Genomic DNA, 19,043 nt, shown 5'->3' with positions numbered 1-19,043 from the left:
CTAGTACAATGGGCATATAAAAGCATGTGGTAGGCTGGATTTGGCCCATGGGTCATAGTTTGCTGTATCCTGCCACACAGAAAAATCCCACTGTGTTCTGGGATGGAACTGGGAGGGTTATATGGCCATCTAGTTGTAGAACCATCACTCTTAGCCCCACATCCTTATTGACAGTGCTCTCCATGCCCATGTCATCAGTGACTCACATTCTGAAGCCTGGAGGCCAACACAGTGGGATCTTATAGTTCTTCATGAGTCTGGACATTTGGGTCCATCATCTACCTGGATTCAAGGCTTTAGTGTTCACAAAGGCATGTCCTGTGAGTTACTGGACCTTATAGAATGCCTCAAATCCCACCAGTGATGTCAGCTCTTTGCTTTGCCACAGTTGTCCATAATTTAGTTTTCTTTTTAAAAAGGTATTCTATAGACCTGATATTGGCCTATTATTTTACTAGCGTATGCTTTTATTTTGATCTCACACATTAAAAAGCTGGGTTTGAGAAGCAAGTGTTTGATGGCTTTCTTTCCCTCTTTAAGAAACATGCCATGCTGTTGAAGGCAATCAGGACCCACACCTGTCACTGAGCACCAGCTGAACTTGCTCATCAGAGATGCATCCTGGACCACGTTCAGGACCAGCCCAAGGCAGAGGCAAGTGAGGCAGCTGCCTGGGGGGAGAATCAGCACAAACTTGAACAGGTGCCTGGAGGCCTGAATACTTCAAATATTTAAGATGGGAAGCTTGCCCACTAGTAATTTTAAACCCGTACATTTATCTTTTGGTTTTGCCTTCAAGTCCATTTTGTAAAAGCATTTGAGTTTCCTTCTGTAGGTTCACTGTTCATTTTAGAAAGGTTTCATGTATTTTTCTTAATTTTTTCTTTTTTTACATGGAAAGTCAGTATATGGTCTCACACTTAGCATAGTGATATGTTTTCTATATCCAGCCTGTTAGCATATGAATGAATAAAAATATAATTCTCCAAACTAAGGAAAAAATGGCTGCTTTTCATAAAATATTTTAGCATAAAAATAGAAGAGACATGACAATTTTACCTTTAGGCTTTAATTTTAATTCAGTTCGGAATTCAAGTTGTAGAAAGGGGAGTCACAGGCGAGAACTAAGGATCCTACTGCCTTGAAGACATCACCATATGGAAGCCATTTGTGAGCAGCGGCTGTACTAGACAAACCTTTGTCTCCTGAATGCAATTTAATGTGAGATGTGGCTCTTTAAGATGCTTGGTAATCACATATGGGGATTTCCTTCACCTTCAGCTCTCTGGAACAGGGTCGGCCTCCAGAGCATCTGGTTCTGAGAGTTTTATCTCACGGTGCTCAGACAGGAACACGGCGCTGGAAAAATGTCATTTAAACATCTTGCTTTGTGATCTTGAGTTGATTGTGGTTGTTGTTTGGGGTTTCTTTTTCTGTTAGTAGGTCTGATTTCACAACTGTAATTCATATTTTATCTTAAAGGAAAAAATAAACATTAATTTGACACAATAATATAATAACTTAAGAATTTGCCAAATGCCTTTGTTTTTCCATTTGCACAATTTTGAATTTTATTTTAAACATTTCTTCTGGCTCATTTGTATTGCTGTCATTCCTTGGAAATGCTGTCGTTATGATAGCATGCCTGTTAATGAGGATGCATTTACTAGCACATGTTGTTGATGGAAATTTTATAGGTTGTAGGAAAACCATTCACTCACTTCTTTATGACATTATAACTCTTGAATTCCTCCCGCTTTCCAGGTCCTCTGTGGGCTTTGGATAGAGTTTTGAATAGATTAGACACATTTTCCTATGCTGATGCAACTACCAGTCTACTGAGAGATGTGCAAAATAAATAAGAAATATTGGGACATGTTTTACAATATAATATGTGTTACAGTATTAATGTCATTACATTACTAGTATTAATGCCATTAAATACTAACTCTAATAATGTTGAATGTACCACCATTCCCAAATACATATGTAATTTTGAATTAAAAGTGTGGTGGCAAGATCCAGCTGAAATTTGAATGTGGCAATATCTGGAGAAGGAAACACTGCTGGACAGATCTGTTCTGGGAAGAGAATCATAAGGAACAGGACCATCAGAAAGTGTCATATACACTTTTGACAACTGCCCCTGGCTGCAGATACTGTTCCTGTTTTTCAAGTGAAGAAATCGAAGCTCAGAAAAGTGAAGTGCCCAAGAGGGCCTGGCCACTAAGTGGTTTGGCTAAGATCTGGAGAGTCAGCCTCAGGTACATCATGGTAAAGATCACATACTCCAACTATATTTCTTTGATCCAGTCTCTGCCACTTGCTGGCTTGTGATCTTAGGCATGTTTCTTAAGCCTTCTGTGTCTTAGTTTCTTTTTCTATATAATGGGTGTATGAAGAGTATTTTCCTTATTTGAAGTACTATAAGGATTAAATAAGTTCTCATTAGCCAAGTGTGTAGAACTGTACTGAGGATATAACTAGCACTGTATTAGTGTTTGCTAAATAAAACAAACATTAAAATATGAGTACCAGGTCTGTCTGACTCCAGAACTTGCTGTCTTTATATAGCCTCATGCTGATTTGGGAGTGCAGCTACAAGTGATAAGTTTATTCCCTTTTTCTTCTATCAGCTGTGTAGCTTTCTGATACTAGAAGGGTGGGGAGTGGGGCGCGTCAGAGGTAGAAGTAAATGAGATGAGAAATCACAAATTTTTCATTCTGTCATTATAGCCACTGTGATCCCTTTTTCCAAAAAGGACCAAATTGGGTTTGTTTTCAGAACAAGTCAGAAAAAAGGTATTGTTACTCCAGGGCCTTCATGAAAAAGAAAAAAAGAAAAAGCATATAAGTAAACAAGCAATAACAAAAACCCTCTCCTCTGGTTTGTTGATGCATGACATTCCTTTAGAAAGACACTTTCTTTCATCTTCCAATTGATGTTTTAGGATAAAACAGTTCAGCTGATATAAATGATCCTGAGCCTTCTTCCCAGAGGATATATTAATCAAGGTATCACTGCAGGGTAGAAGTTGAATAATTTAGCATCTTTTAGTCAAGAATTGAATAAACCCATGGTTATTCATTTTATTTTAAGTACATTTAAATGAATACAAAATTTCTAACCATTAGTAACACAGTAGATGTTGCTGTGATGCTTTTGGATATGTCTAAAATTATTTTACACCACTATAGGGCACAATTATATACTTGGCTATAAAAATTCTAATGGGAAATAGACTCAATTTATCAACTAAACATAAGAAGTGTCAAATAAATATCAGCTTGATCCGCTTAGTCATTTATAACTGATAATAAAATAAATAAACCTACTTAACAGTATTTCCTTGATGTCTAAAAATGCTATTTTTAGATTAAAAAAACACAAAAATGTGTTTGCTGATCAACATTCTAGAGAGCAAATAAATCTTATAATTAAATTTTCACTAATATCCTGATTCATACCATTCCTTGAGTGTGGTTTAAATCAATCTGTAAAAAAAAAGAAAAAAGTCTAATTCACAAACACCAGGTTGATTTTTAATCAAATAATGTTAAATATTTAAGAATTGGAAAAGTATATGAGGAGTCTTCAAAATATTCATGGAAAATGTGTATTGTGAAGAAACTATGCATGGATTTCAAAATATTTTTGCACTGAAATAAACTCATATTAACTGGTTATAAAATGCCAGAATAGGATGTAGTTTGAGGCAGTGAGAAGGATGATACATTAATTTGAAAACAGTCCCTGTGAAAGCAACATGTATTCTGCTAAAATTAGCAAATTTAGCTAATTTAGCTAAACCTTAAATCAATGGTGAGGCTTGGATTGAAGACTGGTAAAATCATTGATGCTTTATGAAAAGTGTATAGGGATAATTCCCCCAAGAATCAGCAGTTTACAAATGGAGTCATTAAGTCAGAGGAGGGGACAAGATGGCTGAATGGAAACAGCTCTGGTCTGTAGCTCCCAGCAAGACCAACACAGAAGGCAGGTGATTTCTGCATTTCCAACCGAGGTACCCAGTTCATCTCACTGGGACTGGTTAGGCAGTGGGTGTGACCCATAGAGAGTGAGCAGAAGCAGGGTGGAGTGTCAGCTCACCAAGGAAGTGCACAGAGCTGGGGACCTCCCTCCCTCACTGAGGAAAGCAGTGAGGGACTATACTACCTGCCTGAGGTACTATGCTTTTCCTATGGATTTTTGCCATCTGAGGATCAGGAGATTCCTTCGTGAACTTAGACCACCAGGGCCTTGGGTTTCAAGCACAAAACTGGGCGGCTGTTTAGGCAGACGCTGAGCTGCAGGAGTTTTTTCATACTTCAGCAGTGCCTGGAGCTCCAGTGAGACAGGACAACTCTCCACTGTCCAGGAAAGGCGGCTAAAGCCAGGGAGTCAAGCGGTCTTGCTCAGCGAGTCCCACTCACATGGAACTCAGCAAATTAAGAACCACTGGCTTGAAATTTTCACTGCCAGCACAGCAGTTCAGAGTCAAATGGGACTATTGAGTTTGGTCGGGGGAGGAGTGACCACCTTTACTGTGGCTTTAGTAAGCTGTTTTCTCTCTGACAGTGCTAAGAAGACTGGGAGGTTTGGACTGGATGGAATTCACCACAGCACAGCAAAGCGGCTGTGACCAGACTGCTTCTCTGGATTCCTCCTCACTGGGCAGGGCATCTCTGCAGGAAATCCAGCAGCTCCAGTCAGGGGCTTACAGACAAAACTTCCATGTCCGTGGGACAGAGCACCTCTGGGAAGGGGCGACTGCAGTGGCAACTTCAGCAGACTTAATCTTTCCTGCCTGCCGGCTCTGAAGAGAACAGCTGATCCTCACAAGGGGGATTTTCCCAGCACAGTGCACCACCTCTGCTAAGGGACACGCTGCCTCCTCAAGTGGGTCCCTGATTGCTGTGCCTTCTGACTGGGAGAGACCTCCTGATAAGGGTCAACAGACACCTCATACAGGAGAGCTCTAGCTGGCATCAGGCCAGTGCCCCTCTGGGATAAAGATTCCAGAGGAAGGAGCAGGCAGCAATTTTTGCTGTTGTGCAGTCTCCACTGGTGATACCCTGGCAAACAGAGTCTGAAGTGGATCTCCAGAAAACTGCAGCAGACCTGCAGAATAGGTGTCTGACTGTTAGAAGAAAAACTAACAACCAGAAAGCAACAACAACATCAATAAAAAAGACACCCCCCAAAAAAATTAAAATATAAAAAACCTCATCCAAAGGTCATTGGCCTCAGAGATCAAAGGTAGATAAATCCATGAAGAGGAGGAAAAACAGCACAAAAACACTGAAAATTCCAAAAGTCAGAATACCTCTTCTCCTGCAAATGATTGCAACACCTCTCCAGCAAGGGTGCAGAATTGGATGGAGGATGAGATGGATGAATTGACAGAAGTAGGCTTCAAAAGGTGGGTAATAACAAACTCTGTTGAGCTAAAGGAGCATGTTCTAACCCAATGTAAAGAAGCTAAGAACCTTGATAAAACGTTATAGGAACTAACTAGAATAACCATTTTAGAGAGGAACATAAATGAACTGAGGGAGCTGAAAAACACAGCACAAGAACTTTGTGAAGCATACACAAGTATTAAGAGCCGAATCAATCAAGTGGAAGAAGGGATATCAGAGTTTGAAGACCACTTTGCTGAAATAAGGCATGCAGACAAGATTAGAGAAAAAAGAATGAAAATTAACAAACAAAGATTCTAAGAAATACGGGACTATGTCAAAAGACCAAACATAGAATTAATTGGAGTACCTGAAAGAGACAGGGAGAACCAAGTTGGAAAACACTCTTCAGTATATTATCCAGGAGAACTTCCCCAACCTAGCAAGACAAGCCAACGTTCAAATTCAGGAAACAGAGAACACCACTAAGATACTCCACAAGAAGATCAACTCCAAGACACACAATAATCAGATTCTCCAAGGTTGAAATGAAGAAAAAAATCCTAAGGGCAGTCAGGGAGAAAGGTCAGGTCACATATAAAGGGAAGCCCATCAGACTAACAGTGGATCTCTCAGCAGAAACCCTACAAGCCAGAAGAGAGTGGGGACTAATATTCAACACTCTTAAAGAAAAGAATTTTCAATGCAGAATTTCATATCCAGTCAAACGAAGCTTCATAAAAGAAGGAGAAATAAAATCCTTTCCAGACAAACAAATTCTAAGGGATTTTGTCACCACCAGGCCTCCCTTACAAGCATTCCTGAAAGAAGCATTTAATATGGAAAGGAAAAACTGGTACCAGCTGCTGCAAAAACACACCAAAATGTAAAGACCAATGACACTCTGAGGAAACTGCATTAGCTAGTGTGCAAAAGAGCCAGCTAGCATCATGATGACAGGATCAGATTCACAGATAACAATTATAACCTTAAATGTAAATGGGCTAAACGCCCCAAATAAAAGACACAGGTTGGCAAATTGGATTAAGAGTCAAGACCCATTGGTGTGCTGTACTCAGGAGACCCATCTCACATGCAGATACACATAAGCTCAAAATAAAGGGATGGAGGAAAATTTACCATGCAAATGGAAAGCAAAAAAAAAAAAAAAAAAAAGCAGGGGTTTCAATTCTAGTCTTTGATAAAACAGACTTTAAACCAACAAAGATCAAAGAAGACAAAGAAGGGTATTACATAATAGTAAAGGGATCAATGCAACAAAAAGAGCTAACTATCCTAAATATATATGCACCCAATAAAGGAGCACCCAGACTCATAAAGTAAGTTCTTAGAGACCTACAAGGAGACTTATACTCCCACACAATAATAGTGGGAGACTTTAACACCCCACTGTCAATATTAGATTAACAAGGAAGAAAAATAAAAAGGATATTCAGGAGTTGAACTCGGTTCTGAACCAAGTGGACCTAATAGACATCTACAGAACTCTCTACCCCAAATCAATAGACTGTACATTCTTCTCAGTACCACATAGCACATATTCTAAAATCAACCACATAATTGGAAGTAAAACACTCCTCAGCAAATGCCAAAAAACTGAAATCATAGCAAACAGTTTCTCAGACCACAGTGCAATCAAATTAGAACTCAGGATTAAGAAACTCACTGAAAACCACACAACTACATGAAAATTGAACAACTTGCTTCTGAATGACTCCTGGGTAAATAACGAAATTAAGGCAGAAATAAGTTCTTTGAAACCAATGAGAACAAAGATACAATGTACCAGAATCTCTGGGAGACAGATAAAGCAGTATTTAGAGGGAAATTTATATCACTAAATGTCCACATCAGAAAGCTGGAAGGATCTCAAATTGACACCATAACATCACAATTAAAAGAACTAGAGAAGCAAGAGCAAATAAATCCAAGAGCTAGCAGAAGACAAGAAATAACTGAGATCACAGCAGATCTGAATGAGATAGAGATACAAAAAACCCTCCAAAAAATCAATGAGTCCAGGAGCTGTTTTTTGAAATCATTAACAAACTAGATAGACCACTAGCTAGACTAATACAGAAGAAAAGAGAGAAGAATCAAATGGATGCAATAAAAAGGTGATAAAAGTGATATCACTACTTACCCCACAGAAATACAAACTGCCATCAGAGAAAACTATGAACAACTCTATGCAAGTAAACTAGAAAATCTAGAAGAAATTGATAAATTTTAGGACACATACATCCTCCCAAGACTAAACCAGGAAGTCGAATGCCTGAATAGACCAATAGTAAGTTCTGAAATTGAGGCAGTAATTAGTAGCCTACCAACCAAAAAAAAAAAAAAAGCTTAGAACCAGATGGACTCACAGCTGAAATCTACCAGAGGTACAAAAAGGAGCCGGTATCATTCCTTCAGAAACTATTCCAAACAATTGAAAAGGAGGGACCCCTTCCTAACTCATTTTACGAGGCCAGCATCATCCTGATATCAAAACCTGGCACAGACACAACAAATAAAGAAAACTTCAGGCCAGTATTCCTGATGAACATTGATGTGAAAATCCTCAGTAAAATACTGGCAAACGAAATCCAGCAGCACATCAAAAAGCTTATCCACCATGATCAAGTCAGCTTCATCCCTGAGATGCAAGGCTGGTTCAACATATGCAAATCAATAAATGTAATCCATCACATAAACAGAAGCAATGACAAAAAACATATGATTATCTAAATAGATGCAGAAAAGGCCTTCGATGAAATTCAATGTCACTTAATGTTAAAAACTCTTAATAAACTAGGTGTTGTTGAAACATATCTCATATTAATAAGAGCTACTTATTACATACCCATAGCTAATATCATACTGAAAGGGCAAAAGCTGGAAGTATTCCCTTTGAAAACTACCACAAGAAAAAGATACCTTCTCTCATCACTCCTATTCAACCTAGTATTGGAAGTTCTGGCCAGGGTAATCAGGCAAGAGAATGAAATAAAGGGTATTCAAATAGAAAGAGAGGAAGCCAAATTGTGTCTGTTTGCAGATGACATGATTCTATATTTAGGAAACCCCATTGTCTCAGCCCCAAAATTCCTTAAACTGATAAGCAATTTCAGCAAAGTCCCGGGATACAAAATCAAAGTGCAAAAATTGCTAGCATTCCTATACACCAACAATAGACAAGCAGAGAGCCAAATCATGAATGAGCTCCCATTTACAATTGCTACACAGAGAATAAAACAGCTAGGAATACAGCTTACAAGGAATGTGAAGGACTTCTTCAAGGAGAACTACAAACCAGCACTCAAGGAAATAAGAGAGGACACAAACAAATGGAAAAACGTTCCATGCTCATTGATAGGAAGAATCAATATCGTGAAAATGGCCATACTGCCCAAAGTAATTTACAGGTTCAATGCTATTCCATTGATATTCTTCACAGAGTTAGGAAAAAACTACTTTAAATTTCATATGGAACCAAAGAGAGCCAATATAACCAAGACAATCCTAAGCAGAAAGAACAAAGCTGGATGCATCACACTATCTGACTTCAAACTATACTACAAGGCTACAGTAACTAAAACAGCATGGTACTGGTATCAAAACAGACATATAGACCAATGGAACAGAACAGAGATCTCAGAAATAACACAACACATCTACAACCATCTGATCTTCAACAAACCTGACAAAAATTAGCAATGGGGAAAGGATTCCCTACTTAATAAATGGCAGTGGGAAAACTGGCTAGCTATGCAGAAAAGTGAAACTGGACCCCTTCCTTACACCTTATACAAAAATTAACTCAAGATAGATTAAAGACTTAAATGTAAAATCCAAAACCATAAAAACCCTAGAAGAAAACCTAGGCAATACCATTCAGGACATAAGCATGGGCAAAGACTTCATCATGAAAACTCCAAAAGCAAATGCAACAAAAGTCAAAATTGACAAATGGGATCTAAATAAACTAAAGAGCTTCTTCACAGAAAAAGAAACTAGCATCAGAGTGAGCACACAGCCTATAGAATGGGAGAAAATTTCTGCAATCTACCCATCGGACAAAAGTCTAATATCCAGAATCTACAAGGAACTTAAACAAATTTACAAGACTAAAACAAACAACCCCATCAAAAAGTGGGCAAAGGATGTGAACAGACACTTCTAAAAATAAGACATTTATGTGGCCAACAAACATGAGAAAAAGCTCATCATCACTGATCTTTAGAGAAATACAAATTGAAACCACAATAAGTTACCATCTTACACCACTCAGAATGGTGATTATTAAAAGGTCAAGAAACAATAGATTCTGGTGAGGCTGTGGAGAAAGAGAAACGCTTTTGCACTGTTGGTGGGAATGCAGATTGGTTCAACCATTGTGGAGGACAGCGTGGTGATTCCTCAGTATCTAGAACCAGAAATATCTTTTAACCCAGCATTCCCATTGCTGGATATATACCCAAAGGCATATAAACCTTTCTACTGTAAAGACACATGCACAAGTATGTTTATTGCAGCACTATTTACAATAGCAAAGACACAGAACCAACCAAAATGCCCATCAATTATAGAATGGATAAAGAAAATGTGGTACATATACATCCTGGAATACTATGCAGCCATAAAAAACAATGAGATCATGTCCTTTGCAGGGACATGGATGAAGCTGGAAGCCATCATCCTCAGCAAACTAACACAGGAACAGAAAGCCAAATACCACATGTTCTCACTCATAACTGGGAGTTGAACAGTGAGAACGCATGTACACAGGGAGGGGAATAACACACACCAGGGCCTGTCAGGGGGTGGGGGTCAAGGGGAGGAAGAGCATTAGTACAAACACCTAATGCATGCAGGGCTTAAAACTTAGATGACGGGCTGATAGGCACAGCAAACCACCATGGCACATGTACACCTATGCAACAAATCTGTGCATTCTGCACATGTATCCTGGAACTTAAAGTAAAATAAAAACAAACAAGCAAACAAACAAAAGACAATCAACCAAAAACAACAACAACAAAGAATGGGTTATTCATTTTAAGAAGGGACAAGGCAATGTTAAAGATGAAGCCTGTAGTGGCAGATGATCAACATCAATTTGCAAGGAAAAAACTCATCTTTTTTGTGCCCTAATTGAAGAGGTCCAACAATTAACAGCAAAAACAATAGCCAACACCATAGAAATGTCGATTGTTTCCGTAAACATAATCCTGCCTGAAAAATTAAACTTGAGCAAATTTCCACTTTGTGGGTACCAAAAATGTTATGCTCAGATTGGCTGCAGACAAAAGCAGAGTTTCAATGGAAATTTTAAACAAGTGGGATCAAGATCCTGAAGGATTTCTTCATGGTATTGTAACAGGGGAGAAGCGTGGCTTTACCAGTATGATCCTGAAGATAAAGCACAATCAAAGCAATGGCTACCAAGAGCTGAATGTGGTCCAGTCAAAGCAAAAGCAGATGGGTCAGGAGAAAAGGACATGGCAACAGTTTTTGTTGTTGTTGTTTTGTTTGTTTGTTTGTTTTTACTTTAAGTTCTAGGATACATGTGCAGAAAATACAGGTTTGTTATATGGCAACAGATTTTAAGGGTGCTCAAGGCATTTTGCTTGTTGACTTTCTGGGGAACCAAAGAACAATAAACGTCTGCATATTATGACAGTGTTTTGAGATGGTTGGCCAAATCTTTATCAGGAAAACAGCAAAAAAAAAAAAAAAAAAAAGTTTCACCAGAGATTCCTTCTTCATCACAACAGGGTTCCTGCTCATGTTTCTGATAAAACAAGGGAAACTCTGCAGGAGTTTTGATGAGGAATCATTAGGCATCCACCTTGCAATCCTGATTTGTCTCCTTCCGACTTTTTTTTTTTTTTCCTAATCTTAAGAAAATCTGTAAAGGTCACCCTTTTTTCTTTTTTTCAGTTAGTAATGTAACAAACATTGCATTCACATCTTTTCTTTCCTGGTCCCATAGTTCTTTAAGGGATTGACGAAATGGTTTGTACTATTGCTTACAAAAGTGTTTTGAGCTTGAAGCTTATATTGAGAAATAAATTATATATTTTTCATTATCTTTTAATGTAAATTTTCCACAAACTTTTCTGAAGTCCTCTCATATTTCTTTTAAAATCTATTTTTATGTTGCCCTCAATGAAACCATAGCAGGTTTAATGAAAAGCAACTTATAATATACATAAAATATGTTTTTCAGGGATTAACTCATATCATTACCTTTCCTTTTACAAATGAATTAAGTTTATTTTAAATTTAACCCTTTCTCTGTTATTTGCCATCCTCTGGAAAGTTTAATTTCTCTAGCATTTACACTGTCCACTGCTTGTTTGGGAATACCAAGTGTTCCACTTACAAATATTTGCTACCTTAGCTTCATTATCTGTGCATAATTGTATCTACACAGTGGTGTTGTGAGAATCAAATAGAATTCTACATGTAAAGATTTTGTAATAGTTATTGGCACATATTAAACACTCAAAAATGTCGGCATTTTTGTTAGTAATAAAATAATGTATATTAAAGTATTTACATAAAGAGAACTCTCGAGAAATTTTTGTTTCTTCATGTCCTACATTATTCATTTCTTTTTGTACAGTAATTTATTGTTTCTAAACTCCAAGAGGATACTATGCATTTTTTAAAATTAATACATAATAATAAGATACTCCAAGGAAGTGAAGTTCAGCAAATATCAGCTAACTTCTCCATGACAAAAGCCATGTTTATGTTTGGGGTAAACAAAAAAAGATAACACATGGATTGATTGTACCTTTGGATGCAACAATGTTGCCTCTGAGAGAGGGACAGGATATAAAGCGGTTTTACTATTTTGGCATTTGTGGGTAATGTATTGTAACGGAGTATTAGATAAAGTTTGATAGGACTCAGAGATGGTTGAGTTTTTAAGCCAATGCCAAATGTGTCCTAAGCAGATGGCAAATATTTAATTCACATCTGCATTGGTTGCTTATATATACCTACTTTTACAAGGTATGGGGTTTTAGTTTCCTGTCTTTGTAGTCCTAATAATCTGCTTGTTGAAATAAAGACACGCAAAGTGTAAAAGTATGCAGCATTGAGTGTATAATAATACATCAACAATATAAGTAATGTCAAATTGCAGTGACATAAGATTTCAAAGAAGAGAAAGTCAGTTACAGCAGAATTTTCTGAAAAGACTTCTGGTAGAAGAAAGGGCTTAGTTGGGCCTTGACAAATAGAGAGGATTTAAATACCTAGAGATCAGAGAAGGGAGATTTACTAGGTGTGTGTAGAGTTTTTAAGCTTGTAAAGGAACACATATGAGAAACTGCAAGTGGTGTGCTATGATTGGCAAGTATCGCTTCTTGGTCACACAAAGCAAAGTTTCATGGGAGATTCAAAGGACACAAGGATAGATTTTGAGGTTCCTTGAATACAACATAAAGGATTTTTTCTCCTGTAAGCATAGGAGAGAGATATAGTACCCCGAAAATATTAGATATTCAATAAATAATTTTAAAAGAATGTATATAGGCTTTCATATGCACACTTTCACAAAATGCATCTGAAAATGGAACATACTAAAGTAGGGACTCAGGGATTTAGTTACTAACCCAATAGGAAATGAAGAATAACTAAAAGTACTTAATGCATATGCAGTTAGGAAAACCATACTCATTTTTAGCTATTTAGATATGTCTAATATTATACAAATAGTCAAAATATCTAAATTTTCATTAAAAATGTCCACTTTTCTTTCCTATTTTATTTTTTTAAGGATTTGTTTTCTTTGTAACTATAGAGTCTTGCTTTGTTGCCCAGACAAGTCTCTAGCACCCCCCTCCACTTCCTAAAGTGGTGGGATTATAGGCATGAGCCACCGCACCCAGGTACTTTCTTAAACCCTCTTACTATAAGAAAATATTTATAGAAAAATATTGTATGTTTTGAATAATGTATTGTGCAACTGAGCTGTAGAGATAATAATAAAATTAAATAGTATTTTGCTTAAATTTGCTCTTATGAATACAACTAAAATATCATTAAACAATTTGGGAAATTACTATCTTGAAAGTTGTTGTATTTATGTTTATTTTTTCCCCAGAACAATTGCACCTTGAAACAGATCTAGAGAAGTAATCTTTTTTGATATTATGTATCCTAGTGTTTCTTCGCATATAAACGTTGTAATAGCAGAATTTTACTTTACTTTAATGGCATTAAGCTGAAAATGATTTATGATGCTTTTTAAAATAAATGTAACAATCACACATTTAAGAGTTTGCAATAAATGAGGCTGAGAAGACCCAAAAGAAAGAGGAAACAAATCCATAATCCTTAATATTATTTATCCTAATAAACCAAACAATTCAAAATCACCAAAATATAGAGAACAAGTTTTAAAATATCTCTGCCATGAATACTGGTAACCACTGGGCCTTTGTTGCAGACCTCTGATAAATACCAGAGAGGCAGGATGAACATATAAGACCTTTGCTGATTTTCAGTTATTGTACACAATTTGCTAATAGCATTAGGAAACGATATGCCAATAGGAGACTGATTTTGCCGTGAATTCCACTGTCATGATACACAACTGTTTTCCTTTTCTTCTATTTCTTTTAAAGTCTTCATCCAAGTGTAACTAATTGCCTTTTAAAAAGGGTTGAATCACTACATATCTGCAATTTGGTAGTCATTATTTTCATTAAATCCATTGCATGTATTTTTTATGTTGCTTCAGTTTCATAATTGCAGTTGCAATTTTGGCTTTTTTTAAAATTTAATGTCTCATAATTGGCTATTCGTCAATTCTTTGATTTTTAGGTTGTTTTCTTTTTTTCACAGGTAGAGTAAATTCTGTAATTAATAAGTTTATGCATATAGTTGTATTCCATTTTTTAAATTATTTCCTTAGGATAAAATCTCAGGAGAGATATTACTGGGTCAAAAAGTGTAATGGTTTTTATAGCTTTTCAAACTATTGCCAAATTGCCTTTTGAAAGGATTTTACCACCTCAATTTATAATACCCTGGATGCCTCTCCTGATAATAATACATATATATCTACTCACTATCCCTTACTATTCGTTCCTGTATCTTCTATGAGTATTCAAGCTGTAGATCCTGTGGATCATCCTAATTTCATGTCTATTTTCCCAAAGTAGTCATGTCTTCTTTAAAGTATTTAAAGTATAGTATCTAAAAATTAAATACTAGGAGGGAACGCCTGTTCCTGCCTATGCCACCCTGCAGAATCATTAACACCTAGAATTTTCCTTACAGCAAGCAGTGGATAATTGGTTTTTTGGCCTCACTGAGGGACATTTAAAAAATACTTTGCAAAGTTAAGAATAATAGATTAAGGCAGAATCAGTGACACCAAGTATTTGTTTAGATAACTAGGTTTACCTGATCTCCCAAGGATGCTGGAATCAAATTTAGTATTTTATCTTTTCATTAAATATGTAAAGATTTGTGATTACTTATGATTTTGCCCATCTCCTTTATTTCAGTAAGACATTAATACTGTAACTTTTCCTCCCCAAACACTTCAAGCACAGGCTCATAAGAGTTTTTGAATGGAGCAAGAGTTGGCCTCAGATTCTAACTCCACAGCTTACAAATCACATGGCCATGGAAAGTAACCCGACTTCTTTGAGACACAAATTTCTCATTTATTAAATGAGAGTGGTATTAACTCCCACTTTCTCATACTATGAAGACTGCATGAGATAACACATGCTCAATTCCTAGAACACGGTATGCCTCCAATAAATATTAATTTTTAGAAGACATTAGCACAGATTAACTACGTTTTACTATTAAAGCCTGTTAATATATACCAAGAAGTCATGTTGGGACAATCTAGCATCCAAATATACTGATAGTATTTCCAAACCATTTATTGAGCCATGGGCTTATTTGAACATTTCTTGAAAGCTATCTGTATTAGTCAGGGTTCTCTAGAGGGACAGGACTAAGAGGATAGATGTATATATGAAAGGCAGTTTATTAAGAAGTATTGACTCACATGATCACAAGGTGAAGTCCCACAATAGGCCATCTGCAAGCTGAGAAGCAAAGACACCAGCCTGAGTCCCAAAATCTCAAAAGTAGGGAAGCTGACAGTGCAGCCTTTGGTTTGTGGCCGAAGGCCCAAGAGCCCCTGGCAAGCTACTGGTATAGGTCCAAGAGTCAAAAAGCTGAAGAAGTTGACCATGTTAGAGGGCAGGAAGAATCCAGCACAGGAGAAAGATGGAGGCCAGAAGACTTAACCAGTCTAGTCCTTCCATGCTCCTTTGCCTGCTTTTATCCTAGCTGTGCTGGCAGCTGATTAGATGGCGTCCATCCAGATTGAGGGTGGGTCTGCTTCTCCTGGTCCACTGACTCAAATATTAATCTCCTTTGGCAACACGCTCACAGACACACCCAGGATCAATACTTTGTATCCTTCAATCCAATCAAGTTGGCACTCAATATTAACCATCACACTATCAATTATCTCTCCCGAGAAAACTGTATCCTGGTCTTCCAGGACTCTAAAGCTGAGTCCAGTGACCTCACGTAAAAGTTCCCACTCCTATATATTTCATTTCCAATAAGAAGAAATTACACCTCCAAGAACTTACATGTTCTGTTCAATCAGTGTTCTGTAATTATATAAACACATACAGCAGATCAAAATCACTGTATCTGGTTCTTTTTAATAGGAATGCATATTCAGCAATGTCCAGTAGGAGCTGGAGTTGTTAATTGTTATCTCTTCTAAGATGACACTTTTGTGTAAAAACTTGATTTAAAAATCTGTAAAACAAAAAGTCATTTCACAAAAATAAATGTAAAGCAAAAAGGTCATTATGTCTTATTGATTTTTTCTTTTCTGCCAATACCAAAGATCACACCCCGCTCTTAATATAGAAACTTTAGTGAATTATGTCTTCCAATTCACATTTAAGAGTGCAACATTCCTTCTTGGCCTTCGTTAGAGGCCAGGAAGGATCAGCACATTTTAGCTGTGTGGTCCTGGTCTCTAGGACTGCTAAGTCAGAGGCAAGTCACAAAAGATAATTCATTGCACTGGGACTTAGTTATTTGTAGTGTCTAACTATCTGCTAGTTTCTATACATTCCAATGTTTTCAAAGGAGAATATCTGATTCACAAGTGTTCAAGAGAGGTCCCCCCACAGAATCTCATTAGGTTAACAAAGCAGCAGTACATCATTCAAATGAAGTTGGAAACCTGTTTACTTGGTGTGGGGAGGTAGTATGTGACACAAGAAAGTAGGTTTTCTGTGACAAAAATATTAAAACAAAACCAACCCAAAATTTCATTTGAAAAGTCAAAAAAAAAAAAAAAAGAAAAGAAAACTGGAATAATGTAATCTTTAAGCACACATGGAAACTTACAATAATGGAAATAATCACTTCCATTACGAGGTCAGGTACAAGGGAGAGTAAGAGGGTTGAAGTGAGGTGAGAGAAATCCATCTGGGGTATAAAGTCCCTCGCCTACCTTTAAGATTGTAACCAGACAGCTTAACTTGAAAATGCATTTTAAAGCATTTCCCCCTACACCTTTCTCTTGGATTTCAAGATGTAACCTTGAAGCAAACCATAGAAGTCTTTTCACTTAGCCTTAAACCCCATATTGCTCCCTTTCCCACTGCATATACTCCCTTTACATTTATCTAACTGTAGGCTAGTATCTAATTATGTGCCTTCTTAGAAGTCCAGGGGCTAATCTGAGACAGTCGGACCAAGCCTAGAGACCCAGCTGCAAAATTCCAGCGATTACCCCAAAGCAGCTAGTCAACAACCCCGCCACTGTTGAGATGATGCCAGCCCATGCTCCAGGTGCTCTGAGACCCAAGATAGCCACCAGAACAAAACACACAGGCATTGCATTTGGCACAATTCTTGCATCCCTTGCATATCAACTTTTCTCTTTCTAAACTCTTGCCTTCCCCCCCCAAATTTGAAGTGGTTGCTTTGGATGGGAATTCAGCCACTTCTCCTTTGCTAGCTTTGAAAATAAGGTCACTTTCTTTCTACTATACCTCACTCTTGTACTTTAGATGGGAATTCAGCCATCTCCCATTTGCTAGCTTTGGCAATAAGGTCACCTTCTTTTTACCATCCCTCACTCTTGTTAATTGGATTCTGCAAATGACAAACAACAGAACTCGTGTTCAGTTATGACACTACGGCAGGAAAAGAGAGTTGAGAGAAAGCAATTTGAGACATCCCAGCTTTCACTTACCAAGAACAGGAGCATGGCACAGGAGACCTGGGGAAAACATCTCTAAGGAGTTCTGAGCACTCAGGGATTGCAAGGCAGTTCCTTCAAAAGGCTTAGAGCAAAATGTCAGAGTTGGAAATTGGAGAGCAAAGGGAAGTCTCCAGCAACCAAAAAAGCAGGCTTCTTCATTATAAAGTACACAGAGATCTCTGGGGGCTTGTCAGTGCTCAGCCCCCAGGCCTTGCTAGAGAGAAGGTCCTGACACTGACCACAAATATTTGAATCTGGTAATGAACTGAATCAAACTAAAGCTATAACAAGTTCTTCAGCCAGCTTCAATAATTGCCCATTTGGCCTGAATGGAAAAAAAGTGTGATTTTTTCTGGAGACAAATTTTCAACATGCCATATATTTTTTTTTAATGAGAAAATGTGAAACATGGTCAAGAAAGGAAACAGTCAAGTAAAGAAGATTCAGAGGCAACCCAGAGGTTGTAATTACATGATAGGAACTGTAAAATAACTATTGTAAAATACGTTAAATGATATACTTGAGAAGATTCACAATATTCACAGAAATATGAGAAAGCCAAATGGAAATGTAGAAATGGTAGAAATGAAAAATACAAAATCAAAAATAAAGAATATTAAATTGGCTTGACAGCAGATTGGATACAATACAGGAAAGGATCAGTGAACTTGAAGATGGGTCAATAAAAAATACCTAACTGAAGCCCAAGAAGAAAGAAGAGTGAAAAAATGAGGTAATTTTAAAGCACGTCTACAAATTATTTGACACTCTCCCATCAAGAGGATATTTTGTAGTTTCTTTGACAGACAGAATGTGGTTAAAGTGACACTTTTGTGACTTCTGGGACAAAGTTTAAAAAAGAACATGGCTCCTCTGCTCTCTCCCAAGGGATACTCATGCTTGGAATGCAGCCACTATGTTGTGGGGAAACTCAGGCAAAATAGAGTAGACATGTGTGGATGTCCCAGCTGCCAGTCCCCACTGAAGTCCCAGGTGACAGTCTGCATCAGCAGCAAGCATGTGAGTGAGGAAGACTTTGAGGTGACTCTAGGTTGATTAAAATCAAGTGAGACATACTTAGTAAGACCTTTGAAGAGCCATCCTAGTTTCAGAGCTTCCATGGATCTGACTGAGGTCTTCATGAGACATTATGGTGATCCAACTTTTCTCTCTGTCCAACCCTATTTGTTCCTCCCTCCCTGCAGGTAATGATCCTAATAGCACTCCCTGACAAAGCTTGTGCTAGTGGTCTTCAGCTTAGAGTTCACTTCCTAGGGATTCTAACCTGTGACAGACCCCAATCTTAAACTCTATTTATCAATGGATAGGTAAAAATAAAGAAATA

The 19,043-nt window shown here is 37.5% G+C and overlaps 1 long non-coding RNA gene across 1 annotated transcript in view; it reads right to left on the bottom strand.

Moving 5' to 3' along the window:
• Window positions 1-1,093: 1,093 nt before the first annotated feature.
• The window catches only part of LOC117094440, a 561,524-nt gene continuing 543,574 nt past the window's right edge, over window positions 1,094-19,043 (bottom strand). Inside the window, exon 4 of the long non-coding RNA XR_004441547.1 lies at window positions 1,094-1,475. This is a non-coding gene — a long non-coding RNA (uncharacterized LOC117094440). The remainder of the gene's footprint in view (window positions 1,476-19,043) is intronic.

The sequence above is a fragment of the Trachypithecus francoisi genome, unplaced genomic scaffold, assembly GCF_009764315.1.
Source record: "Trachypithecus francoisi isolate TF-2019V2 unplaced genomic scaffold, Tfra_2.0 Lachesis_group13, whole genome shotgun sequence".
Lineage (NCBI taxonomy): Eukaryota > Metazoa > Chordata > Mammalia > Primates > Cercopithecidae > Trachypithecus > Trachypithecus francoisi.
Note: the sequence above shows the minus strand (reverse complement) of the source record. Positions and strands in the feature narration are given on the sequence as shown.